Below are 21,368 nucleotides of genomic sequence, written 5' to 3'. Positions count from 1 at the left end.
GTCTGACCCTCAGCAAACGGTAGGAAGGTGCTTTCCAGGGCCGAGTAGAATGCCTCCTGCTCTTCATTCGGGGCATATACTGAGATCAATGTGTATAGTTGGCCGAGAATTCGGCACTTCACCGCTACAAAGCGGCCATCGGGGCCCAGCTTAGAGTCCAGGATTTGCGGCTTCAAATCTTTACCAATTAAGATTGCTGTGCTACCCTTCTTTGTTCCGTTCGAATGCCAGGAACTGTAGTGGGAATTGCTGATCTCGGAGCCTTGTGAAGTCCGCCGGAATCAGGTGTGTCTCCTGTAGGAAGACAATGGAGGCCTTGTCATTCTGAATGCGTCTTAGGATCGCTTTCCGCTTCTGTGGGGCGTTGAGGCCTCTAACGTTCAAAGTTAGAAATCTTAGTGTCTGGTGTGGAGGGGGGGCCTCCTGGATGTCCTCTGGGATGGAATTCGGCTCCTCGTGGGGGGTTTGGGGGTATTCAGTTTTCATTTCGTGACTCAGAGTTAACTAAGTTTTCCTGCGGCTGGGTTTTCTGTATCCTCCAACGGGAGGGTAACCTTTTATCTGAGTCGGCCAACCAACGGGAGGGTGAGCTCCAGAATGTGTGGGGGGGCCGGGGTTTTCTGCGCAGCCACCACCATGGCCAACGGGGCCAAGACAATTTTCCTTGCCAACGGGGCGGGGGACGAACCATCGAGATTGGTTCGGCTCCAAGGGTGAGTTGGTGACATGCTCCTCGGAGTGTGGAATGGGCCGTTCGGGCCCGCGGCATTGCTATGCTTCATTTTGGCTCCGGGGTCGATATTAGCACAACAGAAGAAGATATCTAAATCATTTAATCTTCTGGCGTCTGTGTTTTAGACCAGGGTTGTTGCTGCTGTCTTTGGGGTGATTGATCTGGTTCCTCTGGCGGGAGGTGCGGACTGGAGGCGAGTGAGGTCTCTGGAGAGCTCGGGTGTAAGATAGATTTCGCGTCTTCCAGATGGCTGATTTTGCGCAGGGTTCCCTGGTACGAGAATTGTAAAGTAGAGGGGAAGAGCCATCGGTAGCAGATCTGCTGGCTCAGGAGGAACAGGGTCAAGGGCTTGAGAGCTCTCCTTTTCTGTATGGTGATCGGGGAGAGATCTTGGAATATCTGCAGGGGGGTACCCATGAATGAAAGTTCATCTTTGGTACGGCTTATCGCCGAGATGGCCTCCTTGGTGGCATAGAAGTGGACCCTAGTGATCACATCCGGGGGGGGCTGTCCGAATCTACTCCTCGTCTCGGGCGCAATCTGTGAGTTCGGTCCAGGACGAGTTGGGCTTTGTCCATAAGCGGGAGGAGAGCCTGGAAGAAATTTCTTATATATTCCGCTAGCTCTTTGTCTTGAATAGCTGATGGGACCCCTCGGATGCGCAGATTATTTTGTTGAGCCCTATTTTCTAAGTCCTCTTGCTTAAATTCGAGGATCTCGTTACTGCACTGGAGCGCTTGGATCTCGCGTCGCATTTCTATTATCGTTGCGTCATGGCTCTGGGTCAAGTCTTCGACCTCTGCTATCCTCTGTTCGGCTTCAGTGAGTCGCTGGTCCATTTGTTCTAGCCCTGTGGTGAGTTCGGTCATGCAGGACCGGAACTCAGCTTTGATGTCACGCATGAAGGCCACAATGTCGTTTTTGGTGGCGAGATTACCTTGCTCTTCCGGGTGCTTCTGCGGAGTGAGTTTAGGAGGGGGGTCCGGTATCCTTGCCTTGTCTGCTGCCAGGAGCATGGTAGAAATGTCGGAGGTTTTGGATGGTTTGGTGAGTCTCGACATTGTGTTAGCCCCGAGACCCAGGGGATCCTCTACTGGCTGAGTTGCAGGAGACAGTCGTGATGCGGCACTCGCTGTATCTGGGATTGCAGCTCCTGAGTATTATGGGGAGTTGGTCCAGTTTTAGGTGGTTGCACTTACCCCCAAGTGGCTGCAGCCTTCAGGGGTGGTAATAGCAGGGGGTGGAGTGGGCAGGAGCGCCCCAGGAAATGATGCAGGCAGGAAACGTGGGAATGCCTTTAGCTAGTGGTCTCAGAGTGGGATTGTGCCATCATAGGGGGTCAGAGTGCTGCGATATGCTGCCTGCGTAGGGCGACTAGGATCTAGAATAGCAGGGGCCACTCTCCTCAGCCGGCGAGGTGTTTGGTGGGCAGGGGTGCCTCAGGAAGCTGGAAGGGGGCGCTAAAGTTAGCCCCGGGATGGCCGTAGGTGGAGGCGCATCAACGGATCCTGCCAACCGTGAGCAGTGGTCTATCCCAGAGAAGGCAGATAGCTGGGGAGGCCCCACTTTAGGAAGGGTGGGAGGCAGAGCAGGATCCGGGCTGAGGGGGAATGAAGCCTTCCTCCTTTAATGGAGACGTGGGGGGGTTAGGCGCTCACCTGGCGTGTCCTTCGTTTCTGACTCCAGGGAGCCGGGCCGCAGAGCCGCCAGTGGGCGGAAAGCTTTAGAAGCTCCCTTCCTGTGGGAGCGTAGGAGGACAGATGGGGGCTCCACTGGGGCTTCAGGCGATGACAGATGCAGGCGAGGGGGGGGGCGGATGATGTGCTCTCACCCCCACACTTGGTCCGCAGGCAGGTGGGCTCCGGGGGGCCCGAGCTTCCCTCCTGGGAGTCGGGCTGCGGAGCGGATGGTCATTTGAGAGCGTCAGAAGACGGATGGGGGGGTCCTCCAGGGCCTCAGACTGCAGGCGGAGCCGCTTGGGAGGGAGACGCCGCCGTCCCGACTCCCGGTGTTAGTAGATGCAGGCGAGGGGGGGCGGATGAGGAGCCCTCACCCCCGCATCTGGTCCGCAAGCAGGGGGGTTCCGGGAGGGCCCGAGCGTCCCTCCTGGGAGCCAGGCTGTGGAACGGAAGATCGTTCGGGAGCTCCGTAGGCTCTCCTCCAGGAGGGCCCCCCTCCGCTATGTGATCAGCAGGCAGGCAGGAAGGTCGGGTGACAGGGGTTGGGGCTGCAGGAGGATTAACAGAGGCCAAGGGGGGAGACGGGGCTGTCCCGAGTCCCCACTCCACCAGCAGCAGAGGGGGATGGGCGGATGGAGCGCCCCCACTCCCGCTCTCAAATTCCGAGCCGGAGGGACTCTGGGTCCGGAGCGGCAGCAAATCCCCACAGTCTCCGGCAGCGAGACCACGGGCCGGATCAAAGTGGAGGGAGGAGTAGGAGGCACTACGGGCACTCTGATTCCGGATGCCGAGGGCGACGAGGGGCCAGAGTCGCGGCCGCCATCTTGGCTTGCGGCAGGGAGCACCAACTTCCAGTTCTCCGGTCGCGTTCTTGGTGATCCTGCAGCCCTGGGAAGGAAGCTATAGGTGCAGGAGTGGGTGCGCCAGCTTCCCCCCGCCAGAGGAAAGCAGCAGCGTCGCCGGAGCCGGCAAAATCCTAGTTGTAGCCGCAGGTCCCTACGGGGGCCATTAACGGAGCAGCCTCATCAGTGGCGCTCCAGGCCACGCCCCCGGGGATCAGTTTTTAAACAGGAAACATTCAAAACATCGACAAACAAAAACTGATTTCCCCTCTCTCTGTCCAAACACTTCGGATATAGATATTTCACAAAATCTTTCACCTAACAATCATTTTAAAGGTCATTTGAGAATCACAACCATGAATCATAACATAACTCATGTGTTTTCCTACTTTCCAGCACACCAAGTGTGATGTCAGTTAACAGTTGTTAAAAACGTTCACTTACTAAACACTTACTAAACAAACTCTTAATGGAATATAACAAATTAAACACAAAAGGGGAATAAAAAACCAGTGAATGGGGAAGGGATAGACAAATGAGATGACCATGTACTGATGTCTACTACTGTCAAACACTTTAATTGTAATGGTATGTAGGATTTTAATCATTGATGCCTCAAAGCAAGTAGCCCAGAAAATTGAAATCGATCTAAAGAAACTGGAAGAAGATATTAAAAAATGTAACCTCACTAGAAATGATAAATAAAAAAAATTGAAGATATAGAAAAAAATACCGCGTAACGCATTCAACGTCTTTAAAAAAAAAAAAAAAAAGTCCTGGTGAGGTTCAACCATGAAAAAGCATACCCATATTCCAAAAAGGGATATAAAACAGGCAACCAATTGAATGGTGCACACAAACAAAACCGTAGGGTTAGTTTTCAACCAACCTCATTTAGCTCCAGTAACAGCAGCAGTGACCCAGACAATCTAGCCACAGGCATTACCCAGCCACAAAGAGGAAGAGGCAATACGAGAAGAGGACCTAACAACCAAGGACTTTTTTACATCCAGGCCCCAACCGGGGCCAATGGAACAGCGACCAACGCCAGCTAAGGAGCCGAAATCGCTCATAGTGAATATATCCCAATATAAACCTACAGCTCTCGAGGAACAAGTTCTGAACAAAGGTCTAGGATACGTCATTTCTAAAAACATGATCCCTTCCTTTTCTGAAATGATTTTTATGAATTGAGGTGCAAAATCCACTCAAGATAATCCACTCAAGATCAATCCAGCGAAGAACAAGTACAACTTGTTAACCATACAGGCTTGAGAAACCCCTCGCTGTTCTGTCCTCTCGGGATTACTTACTCATCAGAATCTAAGATCTTTGAAAAAAGAGTGATAGCAGAAATTAAAATATTAGAAAGGAACATCCCTTTTTTCCACAATCTCAGTCGTAATGAAGTAGAAGCACTTACCTCGTTATCTAAAAATGATAAGATTATAATAGAAAGAGCAGACGAGGGAGGTGGTATAGTAATACAAGACAAAAACAACTATGTCAAAGAATGCCTCACCCAACTCAACACTATGTATTACAAAAAACGAACAGAAAACCCAAGTACCAAATTACTACAGATCATTGAATCTAAAGTCACAAAGGCTAAAGAAAGGGATTGGATAAGTAAACAAGAAAGTGATTTTCTGGTAAATAAGGAGGCTACTACCCTGACCTTCTACGACCAATAGCAGCGGGAATTAATTCTATCCTAGAACCGTTATCTAAATTTGTAGATCAAAGAAGTGATCAAAAGGTTTGAAAATCTACCGTATGATAACACCACTCAATTCTTTATAACGTTTGACATAGTCTCACTTTATACTAATATACCTCAAAGGGCAACTTTAGGCACCATTGAAGAAATCCTTTTAACCCATGCAGATAATGATCCAGTGCCGACGTCCTTATTGTGCCTAGAAATGGTACTTACTCAAAACTTTTTTGAATTCCAAGGCATTTACTACCAGCAAATGGTGGACACCGCGATGGGAGCCACTATGGCCCCAAACGTGGCAAACCTCTAAAGAATATTTCGAAAAAACAATTCATCTACACTATACATCCCTGTGTAGCACATCTTATTTCATGGGCCTGCTACATAGACGATATCGTCATATGGAAAGGCTCAATTAGAGAAGCAGAAGAGTTTCTTCAATGGCTTGAATGTAATCGCCATTTACAGTTTACTATGACCATCAATAAAGAGAGTATCCATTTTCTGGAATTATCTATCTTCCACCACGAGGGTCTTCTTTCAATGAAACCATATCACAAGATCACTGATAGAGAAACTCTGTACTACACTATCAGAGTCATCATGTGAAACATTTAAAAGATAATCTACCATGTGGCCAATTTTTACGGCTGAAAAGGAATAGTAGCCAAAAAGAAGCATATGAAAAGGAAGCAAGAGTATTATTAGAAAAACTAAAAGAGAGAGAATACCCCAAAAAACGGATACGTAAAGCCTCAAAAAGAGCATATAACAACCACGAATCGCTCATGGAAGACAAAGTCATAAAACCTCGAGACGAACGCATAGTAAGTCTGAATACTTAAACTAACCTTAGCCTAACTATCACCAACATAGTTCAAAAACAGTGGAAAATCTTTGAGAAGTAGACTACTAAACTACCATGCCACCTATTTGCCTATAGAAAATCCACCACCATCGGCAATCACGTTAGCAGCAGTAAATTAAAAACTAGTCATAAACTGAAACCCTAACTCCGAGCTGGGGCCTGAGTCCACTAATGGGGCATTACCCCTGTGGACACTGTACAGTTTGTAAATACACTACTAAATCCAAAGAAATTGCGATTGGCCTAAATACCAAATGGCAACAAACTAAATTCTGTAAATGCATCAGAGTTTGTGATCTATATCATTACATGCCCATGTGGCAAAAGATAGATAGGCAAAACTAACAAGAAAATTAAAAACCCGGATTATAGAACACTGGAGCTGTCTAAATAACTAAGTACTAACAGCACCCATGGTAAAACACTATATAGAAAACAACCACACTAGCGAAGACTTAAAATGGACAGTACTCTTTACGATGACAGGTCAAGATATCAATAAAAAGAAAAAAGTCCTACTAAAGAACAAAGACTTATTTTCTTAACAAGAAGTGATAAGGAAGGTCTGAATGATGCAATCGAATGGAATAAAATATAACTATAGAGGGGTTTCTTAAGCTGGAGGGATAACAATAATCTGCTAAAACACAGGGATGCTTTTGCATGACTATGGTATATCAGGGATAATGTAAGCAAAGTTCCCTGTTACTAAGCACCCGATTTAAGTAGCCACATAGCATTAGAGGACTATCGGAGAGTTACAAATACCCGAACGAATCCCTTAACCATTCTATGTAACTTACTAGGCTGGATCCCTACGGCTGTTTACCAGCTTATTCCAATACCTTCTATATCTTTAAGATCTATAATTTTTTCAGTCCCCATACAGTAAGTTTATGAGGATTTGTACATGTGATGTCTCGGTAAATTTTTGTCATTTTCCTGGCTCTGCGCCCTCTCTTATAGTTGGAAGCATGAGACACAGTAATAACAAAGAAAGGACTTAGCGTCCCAATTTCCAAGATGACAGCAGCGATTCGAGCCTCGACCAAATACAGCATAGACTTGTATTCTCCAATAGTAATGCGAAATTAGGTGTAGACATATTTCAAAAGAGTTAAGAGGCTATCTTCCAGAAAAAAACGGGAGGAAGAGATTTATGGAAAATAAAGAAAGGACAAAAAGACGTGACTTTTTAACACCTAGGATGGCGCCCGCACTTCGGCGTCACATCACTACACAGAGTTAGTACTTCTCACTCACCAAGTCGGAACACACGGAGAGAAAAGAGACCTCCCGATTATAAACGTAAGTGTGGGACTGGCTTTCTAAGGTGGCCCCTCATCCTTCGGATGCTGACAGACGACCGTCAAAGGCGCTCTGCTTTAATGATAGATAGATTGGGATATGTTCCCTTAAACTAGCTAACGAGTCATTGTAACATCTATACTTAAACTCACAGATAAACTACGTTACATTCCAAAAAGAAGCACTTAAGTTAAAGACCTGATGACCTCTACTAAAATCTGCACTACCTGTACGCATTTACATTTCAAGTGCCCATATTACGAGTAATCGAGGAATACCAAGGTAAGTGCATTAATATAGTGAAAAGATCCCTTCACCCTGGAAAGATATAAATCTTAACATATTAGTGACTGATTGGATTATACATCTTGCCCTCTTCGCGTCTCGTCCGCTTTTCTCTTTAGAGCCTCTACAGAGGAATGGAAATTAATAAAAGCTATTAAGCAGAACATCCAGCCCCAAGTGGTTCTACTCATCACCACATCTATTGGGAGTTTCCATCCTTCAATCATACAGGCATTTTCAACTATCGTTTATTCATTCTAGTTAAGCGAGTCCAAAAATGATAGCTCCGAATCACAAAACCTCGGAAACTAAATTGATGTATATATATTTACAGGTCGAGAATTACGAATTATTGTGTAAACTCGTACCAGAGAAGAGATTCCCTGCTATAATCTGGATCGCTTCTTCTTCAAAGTTCACTCCACGGGCTAGACCAGGTAATCAAGCTTCAAGGTCTAGTCTAAGATTATAAACTGAATCATAGAGACTTAACAAAGCAATAATAGCTTAGCCTTTCTTTTGTTTTTGTTTTTATCAACAGTTACATTTTTTTAAAAAAGGCAGTAGCTTTCCCACTGTCTACAAGAAGTTGGAACAAATTTCAACTCGATACAATAACGGTATATCTTTTTTTATTATAAAAAAAGTCGAGTGACAATTCTCCTGAAGAAAGTTCCGGTAACAGAAGGGAACTGAAACATGTCGAGTGTATTATGTGGTCAATGTAGCAACCATTTAGATTCAAAAATTCCAATTGAAGGACATCTGTGACACTGAGACGCTAATAAAATCCTCAGATGTAAAAATCAACCTGATCTATTTAGATAACCGACTATTCTTGAAGGCAGATTTTGTCACCTTTTTGATTCCGATTTTTATAGTGTTTTAACCTTTAATGTGTTTTGATAAAATTGAATTTTATATGTCATTTTGGAATAAACTGAATGTGTAAAGAGCAACAGTATTGATTTAGTGTTTGTAACTGTTGATATGATCTATCTATCTTTTGTTTAAACCAATTCTAATTACCCATTAGAAGGCAGAGCTTCCACATTGGTGAACCCTATGGGATTCCCCGTTTCAATTAAGTGTATGGTATCTTGGAAAACACATGAGGTATGTGATGTTTCATGGCAGTGATTCTCAAATGACCTTTAAAATTATTGTTAGGTGAAAGATTTTGTTAAGTACCTATATCCGTAGTGTTTGGACAGAGGGGGGAAATCAGTTTTTGTTTTTTGTCGACTCTTAAACTTGGCCAACGCCAAGTCGAGGTCTTCCTTTGTAAGCAGCATCTTCTCCCTGTTCCTCTCCGCATGTGGCACAGACGGGATTGTGTGGCTCCTTTTTTTCTGTGTCCCTGCTCTGTAGGATTTCCGGATTGCCCTCTCATCTTCTGAAGCCCCCTCTGATATTACTCCTCCAGGTCTTCCCAGCTTTGCTCCCACTGACCTTACCACGGCTGTGTGTCTTCGTCTTGGCCCCTCCCTGTTGCTTTTATCGTCCCCCACAGTTTTCCAGGTCACCATTTGGGCACTCACTTCCAACCCCACCTCAGTCCTTCTGCGGCCAACCCATCACTTGTACTCTTGCTACGCGCAGATAGTGGACTGGGCTCTTTTTACTACCTTATTCAGACACCCTGTGGCTACTGGGAACTCGCCAGTGTCCTCCAGAGCGTTGCACTCACTCCCCCTCTCTTTGCTCTCCCCGCCTCCATGCTGTAGGTGCTGTTTCCTCACGGTGACGGTCATACAGGGGGCCCTCTCCTGTACCCTTGACCTGTTCCTGGGTTGGTGCTATACTCGCTGGAATTTTCTTCCACATGACTCTTCCTGTGCACTTGCGCCCTCTCTTTTCCGATGTCTGCCGCTTCCCCAGGGTCGCTGAACTCTGTCGCCCTACCGCTTGATGCCGCTGCTCTGGCGGTTCTCCGGAGTGCCGTGAGAACAAAGGCTCCACTGCTCGCCGCACTCCGAGCTGCCATAGGTCCCCAACTCCGCCGGCATAGCTTCCCAACATATCAGCCCCTGATGGCACTTGCGCCCACCATCTTGGATCCTCCACTCCTCTGCCATCGTCCACACATTCTCTGCCTGCAGAGCCTCACCGCTCTCACTAATGTCAACGGGCTGAATCGTCTCAGTCTCGCTGCTTGTTATCCGAAGTCTGCCTCAGGTTTTAGAAGGTTTTAAGAGGTATTGATCTCCGATTAGCTCACAGGTTGGCAGGCTACCTGCAGACATCCCCTTAGCCTTAGCCCGCCATCTTGGCCACATCCATTCCACCCCACTAGTATTGTGATTGCTTGCTCACTGTCTTCTGTGGTTGAAAGAAAATTGACTCAAGCCAAATGGGTAAAGACCATATATTGAGCACTTTTCTCCCTTGAGCAAGTATTCAGCTGATAGCATTCACACCTCTTCGTCATTGCCTGACCATTAAACTTTGTATTGAGGGAGTCTTTTTTTTTTTTTTTGCGCCTACGCCTCCTGTCATTAAAACTGTGACAGCTGACATCTCCGGATCTAGGACCCTACCATTTCCGGCGTGCCCTAGATGCTCTCTTAATCTTCAAAATAGTTGATGAGGCATGTCCTGCACTATTTTCCCAATCTGGAACGCTGTTTCAGTGCCTCTTTTCAGTACAACAAAAATTGTCAAATTATTTCTCCTTCCCTGTTCTCAAGATTATCTGTCTTTAGCAGCAAGTCTGTGTTGCACCAACCAACTCTAGCCTTTTATCAAATGTAAGTTCTGCCTCTATTTTATCTGCCAATATTTTTCCACTCTAGATTCTGAGGTCACTTATTGAAGACTGGAGCTCGGGCTGCATCGCTCCAATTTCTGTAACGAAGCGCTTCGTTTCTTGTTGGGTGGCTACCTCTTTAGGCACATCTCTCTTCAGCTCTTTAATGTTATGCCATAGTTTCTACTGAACTGATCTGGGGTTCATATGTAATTCCACATCTGTTCTCATCTTGACTTCCTACAACTAGCAGGCTTCTGTGTCACATGGTCCAATCTGCTCTTATGTCGGCTCTCTTTCTGAGTTTATCCACTTGTTGCAACTTTAATTCCACTTCCTTCACACTCCGGTGTTTTTCCTTTTCCTACCGCTTTCCTCTATTGATTCTGCAGATCATCTTTAATCTCGCCATCTGGATTGCAGCTGGTGTCCAGTTCCCTGTACAGTCCTCCTCTCCCCCAACTGGACAACACTGCTTTCCTTTGGGTCCTCCTATCCCATCTAGTTTGGGTCTGCACTAGAGGCCCAAGTTACTGTATCCTCCTTGTTCTCAACTGCCACTCTTTCTTTGTTTTAGCACTTCTCTGGCTTCCTCTTTGAGCTTGCCAGTTCACCACTATCTATTGCTTGTCCTCCTTGTTTCTTCTCTCGGGTGTACATGCTGTTCTGACTCCTTGATCCATTTGTTCACCTCTCCTCCGTTCTGTTGCTGTTTGTGCAGCTGCATGTCCACTTTGGCTCACCAGCTTGGGTGCCAACCTTAGGTCTGTTGATGGTATCTTTCTACCTAGTCACTGCATCCTCTGCAAACTCTTGTCTTCCCCTCAAAGGCTCTCAGATCATCTCTTCCTTTGCACCCAGCATCTTCTCCACATGCTATTGTGGGTCTTTTCCACTTAGGTGCGCTGGATTATCACCCTTGCCGTTGTATCAGGGGTCCTCCACTTGCACATAGTCGGCAATGTACCCGAAGTAATCCAGAACGGAGCATACACCAGGCAAGAAGTAACACTGTTTCTGATGTTTGTTAATCTGCTTAGAATCACATGCTGTGCATAGGTCCGACATCCAGTGGTCACTGCGGAGTATTGCATTTTGTTTTTCGTAGTCGAAAAGGGGACGTCGACCAGGCGTGTCTGAAACACTATCCCTATAGTGACGTGCGTTGTACCCACAATCCCTCACGCGTCGAGGTCCCTCAGATTGTTTTTTTCCGCCCAGCTTCTGGTCGCCTTCACGCGGAGCTCCTCGAGAGACATTGCAACCCTCGACCTTTGGTCGTTTCTTCTACGAAGATTAATACAGCACTCCCTCGACGCAGTGTAGCTGTTCTCCGCCGAGCAAAATCGTCGACGGAGGGTCGAGCGGAGGAAATCTTCGGCGCTGCCGAACACGTGGCCTGGCCTCGCGGGCCACATACAGTAGGGAGAGTGGGGTCGTGGGACATCTCTGGGTCTTTCTGAGAATGCCTTTCCCTTTCCCCTTCCTTTCCCTGGGGGTGTTTATCGCGATTTATTGCCTCTGCTATGGAGAGGACACCATTTAGGTTTTGCCCACTTTGTAAAGGCAAATTCACTTGGAAGGACAAGCACTCACGGTGTAACCGCTGCTTGCCCCTCGATCACAAAGAGGAAGGGTGCGCGGCTTGTCGGCTTCTGAAGCCTAAAACTCTAAAAGACCGTAGGGTTAAAAGGTGGGCGGCCTACGCGATGTCGAAGGCCGAAGGTTCACCCGCCGCTGCTACCACCGACAGTGACGAGGAACGCGATGACACGACCTCCGCCACGGAAGTCGAAACCCCCTCTAAGGAGCGCTTACGCGCTTCGTCGTCTGTCCCCGGCCCCGACGGGCTCGGCTCACGCCCTGCTTATGGGGATGAACACCCCGGCGACACTGACGCACACAAAGATTCACATAAAGATAAGCACACAACCCATGGCTCTTCTTCGTCTAAGTCGAAGAGAGCTTCGGCGCCCAAGGAGACGCAGGTTCCACCGGCGGCCTCCTCGGACCGTTCGGGTTCGAAGCCCCTCTCGCAACCGCAGCCGCGACCTGCGACTGGGCTTTCGGCAAACAAGGGCGCCACCACCAAACCATCGGCCGGTGCGCATCAACAGAAGGCGCAGACCGCCGTACAGCGCTCGATACCCATAGCGTCGAAAACTCAAGCTTCCGCCGACAAGAATGTCGCCGATAGCTTAGCCAGGATCGTTGTAGCCGACGCCCAAAAGCGTACGCCGAAGATTTCGTCGAGCGTTACGCATAGATCAAAGGATACGCCGAAAACACCCGAAGGAAAGCAGGGACTACCCCCTTCAGTCAGGGAGTCTCCCGACACACCTGAGGGTTTTGAGGAGGGCGACGGGACACTTTCCTCGACGCTTTGGGAGAGGTCGAGCCATTTCGAGGTAGACAACTCGAGTTTTCCCCCGCTAGACCGCTCTGGGGTACCCCATGAAACTATGGAGAGACTCCACCTCTGTATGGAGAGGATGGAAAAGTTTATGAGTACCCAAGCCCCTCTAACTCTCAGAAGAACTAGAGAAGGGCCTCAAGACGACCCCAGAGCCAAAAAACCGAGGCTGGTCGATCCCCTGCTGGACACAGCCTAAGACTTCCAAGATGTATATGACCTCACTGGGGAGGAACAATACTTCGAGGAAGAAGATGATTTCATGGACAACGAAGGACAGAACCAGGAGGAATGTCTAGAAGACAGAACAGACATTATAGAAGAAGGCTTCGGGATTAGCCCAGGAGAAGGACCTTCGCACCCCTGGCAATCACCATCAGTGTGTTCCGACACTGATGCCCTAAATCTAACTCCTCCGGATAATTCTCCAGTTAGGAACACGTCTCCAATTGACGATCAGCCTACTTTCAATGCACTGTTGCGCAGAGCAGCAGCGCATTTCGAACTGGACACGGGAGAACTCTCTCCAGAATTAGACTTTGTAGAAAGAGTCATTAAAGAAAAACCCCCGGTCAGCCAGACCATTCCACTCCTCGCCTCAGTTAAAAGGAGGATCACCCCGTCGCTGTCCACTCCCGCATTGATCAGAGGGGTCAATCCACGGATTGAGAAACTTTTCGCTCCTTCACCCTCAGACCCGCTCTACATTAGGGGACATTCCATACCGGACTCCCTAGTTGTATCTAATACTAGAAAGAGGGCAGGGGTACCACTTTCCACCAGTGAGGCACCCCCTGACAAGGAGGGCAAGAGGCTATATGCCCTTGCAAAAAGAGTTACTTCCTCGGCTGCCTTCTCAGCAAGAATTGCCAACAACAATTCCTTGCTTGCGAGCTACGCAGACGCGCAGTGGGCCAAACTGCGCAAAGACGCAGAGGAAGCACCGGAGCCTTTACGTACACGCCTACTGTCGACTATTGGCGAAGGAACACAAGTGAACCAGAGCATTGTAAAAAACTCTCTGGACGCGGCAGAAACAGCAGGACGTTCCCTGGTACAAGGAATACTCCTAAAGCGCCATGTATGGCTGCGCAACTCAGGCTTTAAACCGGAGACACAGGCGTCTTTAATAAATAAACCTGTCGAGGACGCCAACCTCTTCGGAAAAGCGGTAGATGAAGCCCTAGAGATGGCCAAAAAAGAGTTCGACACTATCAAGACTCTTGACCAGATCTCTAAGCCCACTACCAGACGCGGCTATGGCAACAAGCGCTTTTTTCGTGGCCAACGGCAACAACAACAAGGTCACCATCAGCAATACCCTGCCACCAATTACCAAGCCAATAGTGGGCAGTACAGCCAAAGAGGCCAACGCCGGGGCAAAGGGAGAGGTCGGGGATCCACCCCCAGAGGCTCCCAAGCCCCCAACAACTCCAAGTGACGCGAAGATTCGCGTCCCCTCCCATGCAACACCGGTCGGGGGCCGGATAACATCCTTTCTTCCTGCATGGGAGGAGATAACGTCAGACCGTTGGGTACTGTCCACCGTAGCCCACGGATACTGTATCGAATTCAACAGTTCCCCATCCTACAGACCCCCGAGGGGACGGCGGTTGACGCCGGAACATCTTGCCATCCTTCTTCAAGAAGTACAACAACTGCTGGAAAAAGGAGCCATAGAGGTCGTGCCTCTATCTCAGGTAACGGAAGGTATTTATTCAGTGTACTTCCTTGTACCCAAAAAGGATCTAACCATGCGCCCTGTATTAGATCTGCGCCCAGCGAACAAGTTTATCAAACCCCAAAAGTTTCGTATGGTGACCTTACAGGAGGTGATCCCGCTGCTTTCACAGGGAGATTACATGACAACATTGGACATGAAAGATGCATACTTTCATATTTCAATGTTGCCAGCGCACAGAAAATACCTAAGGTTCATGATAGAGGGCAAACACTACCAGTTCAAGGTGCTACCCTTCGGTATAGCTTCAGCACCAAGGGTATTCACAAAGGTACTGGCAGTGGCTGCGGCCCACCTGCGCAGGTTGTCCATCCCAGTTTACCCTTACCTCGACGACTGGCTCATAACAGGGGACTCCTACGAAACATGTTTCTCCAATACCCAAAAGACGGTAGACCTTTTGTTCCAACTGGGCTTCTCCATCAACGAAAAGAAGTCCAGTCTAGACCCCAGTCAAATCAAACAATTTCTAGGGGCTCTAATTCAAACAAGGGACGGCCTCGTCTTCCCCTCCAAAGAGAGGGTCCAAAACATGCTGTTTCAGATCCCCCAATATGTGACCGGCCGAGAGGTGACGGTACGCAAAGCAATGCGCTTGCTAGGAATGATGGCGTCGTGTATTTATTTGGTACCTCACGCGCGCCTGCGCATGCGCCCAATGCAAGAGTGGCTCAACAGCCAGTGGTGTCAGGCCAGCGGACAATGGGACGATCTAGTGGTGGTCTCGCAGGCCTTGGTTCTCTCGCTACAGTGGTGGACAAAGGGGAACATGGAAAAAGGAAAACCCTTTGCCACACCCGCGGCGGAAGCCACTCTAACCACAGACGCATCCCTCACAGGATGGGGTGCTCACCTATCCCATCAGACTGCTCACGGAGTGTGGACTCCGAACGTAGCATCCAAACACATCAATCTACTGGAGCTACTAGCGGTATTCAAGGCGCTAAAAGCCTTCCAAGAACACCTACAAGGCAAGACAGTAATGGTCCTTACGGACAGCACTACAGCCATGTACTACATCAACAAGCAGGGGGGCACCCACTCTCCAGCCTTGTCCAAACTGGCCCAGAATATATGGAAGTGGGCTCTCAAACAGGACATGTTCCTACTATCACTACATGTACCCGGGGAACTCAATCTGCTGGCAGACAGACTCAGCAGAGATTTCCCCCTGCCCGAAGAGTACGAATGGCGTCTGCACGAAGACATAGTCTTCGACGTCTTCACACAATGGGGATTCCCAGAAATAGACCTGTTCGCAACCCTGGAGAACTCTCAATGCCTAAGTTACGCCTCCAGGTACCCCCAGAACCAATCCAAGGGGAACGGTCTATCGATGCAATGGTCAGGGAAATTTGTTTACGCTTTTCCCCCGACTCCCCTTCTCAACAAGGTGGTGCACAAGATGCACCAGGAGCAAGTGACCATGATACTGGTGGCCCCAATGTGGGCCCGACAGCCATGGTTCGCTCACTTGATGGAGATGTCTCTATCTCCCCCAGTAAAACTCCCCTGCCCGTACAACATGCTATCTCAGAACAAGGGCAGGACTCTGCACCCATGCCCCCAGAACATGAATTTAGCAGCTTGGCTCCTGAGGTCATAGAGTTCGGACATCTACAACTCCCGCAAAGATGCATGGACATCCTCAGGGAAGCCAGAAAACCGAACACTCGCCACTGCTATTCTAGCAAGTGGAAGAGATTTGTCATCTGGTGCAGGAGTAAAAGCATCAACCCTATTGACTGCTCTCCCACACATGTGGTACTATACCTGACCCATCTCTTGGATTCAGGCCTAGTGTTTAACTCCATTAAAGTCCACCTAGCGGCACTTTCTGCATACACCACCTCCCAACTCAAAGTGTCGTGGTGGAGGATCCCAGTTATAAAGGCATTCATGGAGGGAGTAAAAAGAATACACCCCCCGATAGCTGACCCTGCTCCCGGATGGGACCTTAATGTGGTACTTACCAGACTCATGGGCTCTCCATTCGAACCCATGCACAAAGCATCCCTTAAACATCTTACTCTTAAGACTGCTTTTTTAATAGCTATCACCTCCATCAGGAGAGTAAGTGAACTTCAGGCTCTTTCTATTCTAGACCCCTTTGTTACAGTTCACAAAGATAAAGTGGTTCTACGCACTCACCCTAGGTTTGCTCCGAAATTTATTTCTAAATTCCACGTAAACCAGTCTATAGAACTACCAACGTTCTTTCAAAATCCTTCCAATTTGGGAGAAAGGACTCTGCACACACTTGATGTACGCAGGGCGGTCATGTTCTACATGGAAAGAACCAGACCATTGAGGAAGACTAATCAGTTCTTCGTCTCGGTGGCAGCAGGAAGAGAAGGAGATGCGGTTTCAAAATCCACTATTTCTAGATGGATTGTTCAATGCATCACTCTCTGCTATACTCTTGCTAAGCGAGAACTACCCTTTAAGCCAAGAGCACACTCTACTCGAGGCACGGGGGCATCCATAGCATTCATTGCAAATGTTCCCCTTGAGTCCATCTGCAAAGCGGCTACCTGGAGTTCTGTGCACACCTTTACAAAACACTACTGTCTAGATACACACTCTAGATCTGACTCCCAGGTGGGACAGGCAGTATTACGACACCTTTTCTCTACTGTTCCTTCTCATAACCCACCGCCAACTCCGGGTACTGCTCGCTAGTCTATGCACAGCATGTGATTCTAAGCAGATTAACAAACATCAGAAGAGAATGCATTACTTACCGTAAAAGCATTTCTGATGGTTGTATCTGCTTAGATTCACATGCGCCCACCCTTCCTCCCCGCTCGGATGGAAGGAACATAGACTTCCTTTATATATCTCTCTCTCTTTCTGTACTCACTCACGTCTAGAAGGCTCCCTCAGGGCAGAAAAAATACAAACAGAGGGACCTCGACACGTGAGGGATTGTGGGTACAACGCACGTCACTATAGGGATAGTGTTTCAGACACGCCTGGTCGACGTCCCCTTTTCGACTACGAAAAACAAAATGCAATACTCCGCAGTGACCACTGGATGTCGGACCTATGCACAGCATGTGAATCTAAGCAGATACAACCATCAGAAATGCTTTTACGGTAAGTAATGCATTCTCTTATTACAGCTGGGCAAGCACAAATCAAACCTCACAGTGGAAAAGAACTGATTGATGAGAGCTGACAAAACTGCCCACTGCAGTGAAATCTTATATACAGTTAGAACATTATTTGCATAGTGACAAACGGTTGCCATTAGTGTTTTATTGAACATCCTACTAGGCTGATTGGCGAGACCACACCAGTCCCCTGTAGCTAGACATATGTTAGCTGAAGATGATTGGAGCAAACAGTCCTCCCTCCCCAATCCCCCTCCACACCCTCCCTGTTCATCACCTCCCCTGTGGTGCCACATTCCTTCCTTGGCTGTGCATGGCCCCATTCCTATTTCTCTTGGCTGTGCATGGCCTGGGGGAAGGAGAGTAGGGGCAGGAGTGCAGCCCTGGTGTAAATGTTAGCATGTGCCACACTTAAATGGGATTCTTAACCGTAGCCTGCATCGCATCTAGACAGGATGGTGAATGTTAGCATGCGCCACACCTAGATGGAATTCTTAACTTTAGCTTGTGTCACATCTAGACAGGATTGTGAATGTTAGCATCTGCCACACTTGGATGAAATCATGATCACTAGCCTGCCTCCCATCTAGACAGAATATTGAAAATTAGCAAGTGCTGCACCCAGATGAAATAGAGAATGTTAGCAAGCATCACACCAAGACCGAATTGAAAAGACAGCAATGCCAACTAACCAATCCACTAACAATTTTATCCCTCTGTATACACCTCTCAAACTCTAACCAAACACAACCACAAGCCTAAACCACAGAAATCCGCACAAACTTCACTACAATGCAACAACAAAACGAACCACACCACACATAGACTTGCACAAGAGAACACTACGACTACCGACCACAAAACACCCCAAGCCCAGCCAACGGACCCACCGGGCTGACGCTGCCAACAGCACATCACTGCTCTCTTGCACTTTTCCATTTTACTCCCACTAACTCTCCCCCATCCTCCCTTTTTCAGAGCCGCCAGGGCACCACTCCAGTGGTGATAGTGCGCGGTACAAATATCCTTTAACATTAACATTCCTGCTCCACCCAATGAATTAATTTTAATGTGTAATACATAATCGTGCTGACCTCTGGAATTTTATTTATCTGCCATTGGTCAGCGCGCACACAAAAAAAAAAACACAAGACATTCTCAGCTGGTGGGAAGGGAGGCATTCACACAGCATCCGACTGAGAGGCCTCATGGACATAATCGTGGACACAATATACTTGTTGCCTTTCGTGGGAACCAAAACTCAACTACTGATTGGCTCTTCCTGGATCTCCCCTTCATCCCACATCCTTCTTCCCAGACCCACCTGCCAAAGGTTCATTTGAAACCGCGGATAGTGAGAGGAAATGACCCTCCCGAAACATATTCTTGTTAATTTAAGCAGGGTCTGTCTGTGTTACTTTCATGTGATGTACTTAACTGTGATTTTTATCTAACACTGACAGTGCAGCGACACCCCACGTGTCATGCCACCATATTTATCTTGCACCCCTACCCCACACACCCAGAGCCCCTCATGTGCCCCCTTGAGCACTCCCACCCATTCCTGGCTTCTCAGGCTGCATGTGTGCCCAAGGCGCCTTGTTAAAAAAATATGTATTTATTTATTTCTTATTTGAGTGAATTGATAAAATAAAAAAAGGAATATAAAATCCCTTCCATTATCCGTTTCAATCAGTCCTTTTCTAGTATTTTTTTTTTGTCCCGATCTGTCAGTCAATTCCTAGGCCCTAAAGCAGGTTCTTTAGACTCAACATTACTATGTGGCCATTGCTTTTGCCTTGTCCAGATCTTACTATCGCAGGTATGTCCTGCAGATCTATTGGTTTGATCTTCATTTTACTCTTACTTCCCATAGATGGTACTCCTCAGTCCGGGCGGGGGTGGGGGTGCGGCTGGTCTCGGCCTAATGATTGAAAAAAGTGGATCGTGGCCACGACCCAACTGAGCTTCTCACCAATCATTAGCTTGGCCCAGCATTCTTCTCTGTCATAATGGTGCACATTTTTGAAAAGCTGGCCCAGATGCGTTTCACGCACTTCACTTGTTCCCCGGCATTCCAGCAGTAGATGTTTAATATTTTCCACTTTATCCTGGTTGTTGCAAAACCTGCAGGTGTTCGTGCTGGCTTAACCTCGTACCGCTAGGATTTCCTTAGTATACAACAGGTTCAAACGGATCCTAAGGAAGCTCTGACAGATTTTGCTATTCGGAAATTTCGATAAGTAAGTCCTGGTTTAGTTTAGTTTATTTTGATAGTCATGTGGCAGAAATAGGGAAAGTTTTAGAGCTGCTGTTACATCTAGAGTGTGGATCCAGTAACATAGAAGTAGTCGCTTGGAGACCTTAGTCGGATTATTCTTCAGTTCCTCTTCTGAACTTTCAAACAATTCTAAAAGAACCCTCTTCTTTATAGCCCATTCGTAAGCATTTTACAAGATGTGTCTTTTGTTTCTTTGTTTAATAGCTCCAGAATTAGTGGTAGATTTGGGACAATCATCTTTCTAAACTGCATAAGCCCATTCGTGCCACTATGGCTCTAAGTGACATGATTCCCAACTCCCGGCAGATCGCTGCTACTGGAGTTGACTTTGGCAGCTGCAGAACTTGGTACCAGAACAGCCCCTCTAATTATCCCATAGAGCATATGGCATCATAGGTATTGCTTCCGCTCCATAGTTTAGGCTAGGTACCACGTTCGCTTTATAAAATTTGATTATCGGAATAAGTGAGAAGCGTCCGTATTTCTTGTTGACGACTTTGGATTGTGCTGCCAATTATTTGGTTATCGCATATAGATGCTTCTGTATTGGGGTTTTGTTTGTGCTGTTACTCAAAACTACTCCCAGATGATGAAAACCCTAGACCTTGTCTAGTCCCATCCGGTCTTATTTTTGTTTGAACTTCACCTTTCCCTGAGTTCTCAAGACATTTTTGTTTTTTCTTTAATTCTAAGTTGCTGTCTGTCAGTGTGTAAGTTGGAAAGCTGTCTTTGGAGACAGATCATAGTCTGGTCCATTAAGATGATATCATCCGCATAAATAAGCCTGGATAATTTCTCTTTTCCCAACGACAGTGGAAATGATCTGACTCGTTTTTCAATGTCTTTGAAGTCACCAATATAATCGTCATAATCGTTATATAGGGCCGGAGCCAAAGGGTAGCCTTGCTTGACTCCCCTTTCCGTTAATATTGCATTCATTAGCAGCCCGGCTTGATTCAGTCTTACTCGTATAGATTTTGCTGAGTAAAGGGCTCGTTTGTGGTCCAGGATTGACTGCGGGCACTTGTGGGTGTTTAATTTCCTCCATAAGATTTCCCTGCTGACCTGGTTGAATGCCTGGACCAGGTTAACGAATGCGAGGAATATCGGCGGTTTGTTCTCTTTACTCTTCGCCTTCAAAGTGCTTAATGTTAAAATATTCGCTGTGGTCCCCAGCCCCTTGACAAATCCGGCTTGCAACGGATCAGCAAATGCACCAGCTCTTGTCCAGTCTTGGAATTTATCCAGGGCAAGTGCTCCAAAAAATGTCCTATAGTGTCTAGCAAAGCTATAGGCCTATAGTGTTGGGGGTTGTCTCATTCCTTTTTTGAAAATTGGTATGACATTGGCCATTTTCCACGATATTAGAATTGTTTTTGTGGATTTGCAGTTTTCAAAGACCTTGCTTATGAAGGTGGCCCATGCCTCTGGCTGTTTCAGATCGAAGTTAGAGATCTCATCGGGCCCTTCCACTGTGGAACAGTTTAGCCTCTTTATTTTGTTCAGTATTGTTTCCGGATCATGTGGTATTGCCCAGCTACTCTCGCTTTGCTTCCTTTCTGGGGGTGGCTCGTGGTCTGGCTTTTTATACAAGCTTGTAAAGTGGTCAATCCACTTTTGTTCCTCCACGCTG

General features: G+C 47.4%; 1 protein-coding gene across 1 annotated transcript in view; it reads left to right on the top strand.

Moving 5' to 3' along the window:
* RANGAP1 (Ran GTPase activating protein 1) overlaps positions 1-21,368 on the top strand; it is a 1,265,070-nt gene that overhangs the window by 135,176 nt on the left and 1,108,526 nt on the right. The gene's annotated exons all lie outside the window — the stretch shown is intronic.

The sequence above is a fragment of the Ambystoma mexicanum genome, chromosome 3p, assembly GCF_040938575.1.
Source record: "Ambystoma mexicanum isolate Mex_15411 chromosome 3p, UKY_AmexF1_1, whole genome shotgun sequence".
Taxonomy (NCBI): Eukaryota; Metazoa; Chordata; class Amphibia; order Caudata; family Ambystomatidae; genus Ambystoma; species Ambystoma mexicanum.
This window is presented reverse-complemented; position numbering and strand designations above follow the sequence as displayed.